This window comes from Eubalaena glacialis, chromosome 10 (genome assembly GCF_028564815.1).
Source record: "Eubalaena glacialis isolate mEubGla1 chromosome 10, mEubGla1.1.hap2.+ XY, whole genome shotgun sequence".
Classification (NCBI taxonomy): domain Eukaryota; kingdom Metazoa; phylum Chordata; class Mammalia; order Artiodactyla; family Balaenidae; genus Eubalaena; species Eubalaena glacialis.
The window spans coordinates 101,414,231-101,419,468 of record NC_083725.1 but is presented as its reverse complement, the minus strand read 5'-3'; the positions used below and the strand labels follow the sequence as shown (position 1 = coordinate 101,419,468).

Below are 5,238 nucleotides of genomic sequence, written 5' to 3'. Positions count from 1 at the left end.
CTCTCAAATCCCTTTATTTACCCCCTTTAAAAAAATTTATTTATTTATTTATTTATTTTTGGCTGTGTTGGGTCTTCGTTGCAGTGCGCGGGCTTCATTGCGGTGGCTTCTCTTGTTATGGAGCACAGGCTCTAGGCACGTGGGCTTCAGTAGTTGTGGCTCGTGGGCTCTAGAGCGCAGGCTGAGTAGTTGTGGCGCATGGACTTAGTTGCTTCGCAGCATGTGGGATCTTCCCAGACTAGGGATCGAACCTGTGTCCCCTCCATTGGCAGGCGGATTCTTAACCACTGCACCACCAGGGAAGTCCCTATTTACTCCTTTGAAAAATGGTTTTCCTCTGGAAAAATTTCATGAAGACTTATGGGAAGGAAAAGGTAAATTTTATTTAATTTTCCCACAAATCTCACAAATATTCCCTCTAGTTAAGACCACATTTCCAAGAAAATACGGTGGGTTGTATGGTATTATAGACTACAGAGACAAAACAGGGAATAAAGCCAAAACAATGAAAAAGTTAACTTCACTGAATTAATCAAGAAATTTAATTCAGATTTTGGGGTGGGGTTGTATTATACTTGCTTTACCAACAATAGGTTATTATACAACTTTTGAGTCATAGTCTTTTAGTTCTGTCTCCCTACTTTGAAGAAGATCAAACTGGAAATGCCCTTAAGAATGAGAAGGGGATTTTATTTTGCAGTTTAGAAGTATTGGGGTCCAGGGAAGGCCACCCCCAAATGGCATACTTATTATTTTGAATTAAAGTGACTTAAGAAATGGCCAGTACAAGAGGGGCACTCTGACCCTCTTTTCTGTCTCCCTGAAAACAGGAATAAATCTCCCATGTGAAAGGTGCACTCCCTGCATCTAAAGGTAGAAGGATACCCTTATCACCAAAGATAGGAAGATAGGGAATTTGGGGCTGAGGAGCCTATATAAACAAACCTGGTACTTCTTTAATTTATTTCCTCAAGCCCAAACGCTGTTCAGATTCTTTATTAATTGGGCACCCAAAACCTAGGTTTCTTTGCCCTATCAGTTGCTAACAAATTTATTGTTTCTTTGTCTAAAAAGTATAAAAGCTGCCTGCTTTGGCCACTTCTTAGGTCCCATTTCTATGGGACCTCCATGAACATGAATTGAAATGTATTTCTTTTTCTCCTGTTAATCTGTCTTGTGCCTAATTTTTTATTAGTCCAGCCGCAAGAACTAAAGAGAAATTTCCCCCTCCCTGACAGAGAGTTAACTTTGCATGACTGTTCTAAACTTGTTGGTTTAAGTTGTGAGTGCCGAAAGTTCAAACTTTCTTTGAACAATAGGCTTCAATTTATATATTTTTCTTTTTTAAGACTAAGCCTCTTTATAAAAATTGATATCAAATCAAAGCAGAGTTTCCAAATACTAATAAATATTTTCACTTAGCTATGCTTTTAGATGCTCATTTTAAATTGTATTTGGAAAAAACGTTGGGTACTGTTGTCTTTTAATTGACTGGAAAGTTCCAAATTCCCCAGGTTTTAGTTTTTGATGAGCTGTGAAGAAGGTTTTTTAATGAGTTGGTGAGTGACATTGATTACCATTAAATCACATTAAGCAGAGGAAACAATGCTATTAACTTATAGTTTTCTAGATTCCATAATAGCTAATGCATAGGCAGTCTTAAAGATTAGCAATCCCCCAAGACACAAAGCAGCTAATAACTCACTCTGAAGAGTAATAGAAAAATATTCTTGGACATAATTTACTGATATCCTCAAACTTGGTTATAATCTAGACAAATTTTAGACATAATTAAAATGATGGTTTGATAATGATAAAAGTGATATCACCTCCTGCTTAATTATCATAGCAAATGTTACCAAACAGAGCACGTATTGTAGATTTTCTACATCCCAGGTAGTGTTGGATATGGTTCGTTGTAACTTTTATAGACATTCCCTTTCATTTTATTCCCTCAGCCATCTCTTCTATTTAAGCTAATAGCATTGGTACTTGCTCTCAAAGACAACATTCTAATGGAACACCCTGTCTTTGATCTCTCCATTTTATCTTGGCTTACATAGTATATTTAGCTTCATAGATTAATCTTCCTAAAGCACAGTTTGGGTAGATTGATTCCTTGCTTGATTATATTTCTCATTGCTTAGTAGAGAGAACTTAATTTTCTTAGTGGAGCATTCAAGAAACTTTACAATCTGATCCCTTTTTATTCCCAAACTTCTACCAGTCAACTTCATATATACTCTAGGTGAACTTCAACCATTCAGTTTCTGATAGGTTTCAGATGAGCTGAGCTTCTCAGCATGCATTAAATATAGTACAATGTTTCTTCATCAGTGAGCAGCAAATAATTCAGAGGTATGTGGCCAAATTTTGATCCATTTAAAAAATGTGTTTTTATATAACTAAAAATACTTGCAGTTATGATCTGGCCTGTCAGAGAGACTATTTAGCAGAGGTCATTCAAAGTGGGGTAGAACAGAATGTGATTTGCCATAAGACAGAGGTAAGAAATGTAATGTCAAACCACACCAAAGACAAATACTTGCTCCCTGGGATCAATAATAATTGCTTTGTAAGTATATAAGAAAGCTTGGTCAGGGCAGTAAACAGTTCAACTCAAAAAGCAATACAATTTTGAAGGACCACCAATTCAACAATGCAATAACTGTGGATACCTTTATAGACAATTTGGAATGCTGTTACAGTGTATGGTGATTGTGTTCTCTTTATTATTCTCTCATATAATGTTTTTATGAGATTTTTAATCACTTTACGTGTGCTACTAAAAATATATCTAGTATTCTAAAATGAGCTACAAATGCAAAATATGTGTACCAATGCTTTTAACTAATCCCTTTTTCCTGGAAAATCTTACTTCTACTCTTCCACTCCCAATCCCCACCTTGACTTCTCATCCTTCAAAGTGTTCTGCCTCAAAATTGCTTTCTTCATTAGCTACTCATCTTCTAAGTTTCTGTAATATTGTGGTAGAACCTCCTTGTGGAGGCACTTTTCTCATTTTTTCTGCTTTGTTTTATCATCCTCTGTTTTTCTTTCCTCCTTTAATAGTGTTGAAACTTCTTAGGGGTATGGTTTTGTCATAATCATACATACTTCTGAATTTTCAATATTCTTCATATTTCATGACACCCATTGGGTCTTTGAAAAATATTTGTTGAATAAATGGTTGAATTAAGTATGAATGAGTGGACATCTTTTTTCAAAAAGGAAAATAAATATATAATGTTTATTTTGAAAAGACTAATATTAAATTGTCCTAAGTATAGACATAATCCTACTTTATTTATCCAATGTCAATTAGATATTTAAATGATTGATTTAATTATTTTAGGCCTTCTTTGCCTAATAGGTCATAATGTTAGTTTTACCAGAGATGCGGGCATTCTTTTCAATTTTCTAAATGTGCTATGTTATTTTATCCATAGCATATTCATTATAATTGGGAAAGATAGATTTTTTATTTTAAAGCATATTTTTGACATTTTAATTGATGATAAATTTTTGAAAACTCTTTTGATACCATCCGTATTTAGTATAATTATGGATTTCACGTCCCCTCAAATTTTTTAAGTGGGAATTTTAAATCTCCATTATCAACTTTTTCTCAGATATTTTTGCAGAAATGCTCTGTGTTAACTTTGATTTCATTTACCCTTTTTTTTTTTTTTTATAAATTTATTTATTTTATTTTTGGCTGTGTTGGGTCTTCGTTGCTGTATGCGGGCTTTTCTCTAGTTGTGGCGAGCGGGGGCTACTCTTTGTTGTGGTGTGCAGGCTTCTCATTGTGGTGGCTTCTCTTGTTGTGGAGCACGGGCTTTAGGCACGAGGGCTTCAGTAGTTGTGGCACGTGGGCTCAGTAGCTGTGGCTCACAGGCTCTAGAGTGCAGGCTCAGTAGTTGTGGCGCACGGGCTTAGTTGCTCCGCGGCATGTGGGATCTTCCCGGACCAGGGCTCGAACCCGTGTCCCCTGCATTGGCAGGCGGATTCTTAACCACTGCGCCACCAGCGAAGCCCTTCATTTACTCTTAATAATAATTCCTTGCTTTCATATCCTAACTATATGCTTTTGAGCATGCTTGCTACTATTTTCCTCTCTCTTTTTTTTTTGTCCTTGAGATTGATGTTTCATCTTAAAGCAGGGATTGTTAAGTAGAAAATTATTCTCCTACTTACAGTTATAGCCACTGCATTTATAGGCTATGTACTACCATGAGGACAAATGTCATTCTGAGGGGCAAGAGTCATTACAAACCTACTCTCAGCAATCCCATATATTGGTACCACTCTTGTCAAATGGATCTGAGGTGGCTTTTCCGTAGATAAAGCAACATTCACGTGATTCTTCGCTTTTCATTTTATCCTCCCCTTCATCATTACAGCACTAACAGCTGTCCACCTACTATTTCTCCATGAAACAGGATCCAACAACCCCACAGGAATCCCATCTGACATAGACAAAATTCCATTCCACCCTTATTACACAATTAAAGACATCCTAGGCACTCTACTACTAATCCTAGCTTCACTAATACTAGTCCTATTTTCACCCGACTTGCTAGGAGACCCTGACAACTACAGCCCAGCAACCCACTCAACACACCACTGCATATTAAACCAGAGTGATATTTTCTATTCACATATGCAATTCTACGATCAATTCCCAAAAAACTAGGAGGAGTTTTAGTCCTATTACTCTCAATCCTAATTCTAGCATTTATCCCAATACTCCACACATCCAAACAACGAAGTGTAACATTCCGACCCCTTAGCCAATTCTTATTCTGAGTGCTAGTGGCAGACCTACTAACACTAACATGGATTGGTGGACAACCTGTAGAACACCACTTCATCATTATTGGACAACTCGCATCTATTTTATACTTTCTTTTAATTCTAGTACTAATACCAGTAAATAGCATCATTGAAAACAATCTCCTGAAAAGAAGAGTCTTTGTAATATATCATATTACCCTGGTTTGTAAACTAGAAAAGGAGAACAACACACCTCCCTAAGACTCAAGGAAGAAGCCCCGAGCTTCGCCGCCAGCACCCAAACCTGAAATTCTACTTAAACTATTCCCTGAAATTATATTATAAGACATTTACAGAATTGTTAGGTACCATATCAGTATCAAAACAGCCCATTTTATCATAAACTATTATGTACATAGTACATACCTGTATTACCACATTAATAAGTACATACATCTTATA

General features: G+C 36.3%; 1 pseudogene; it reads left to right on the top strand.

Moving 5' to 3' along the window:
- The first annotated feature begins 326 nt into the window (after window positions 1-326).
- Window positions 327-5,037, top strand: LOC133099921 (cytochrome b-like; annotated as a pseudogene).
- Window positions 5,038-5,238: the final 201 nt, after the last annotated feature.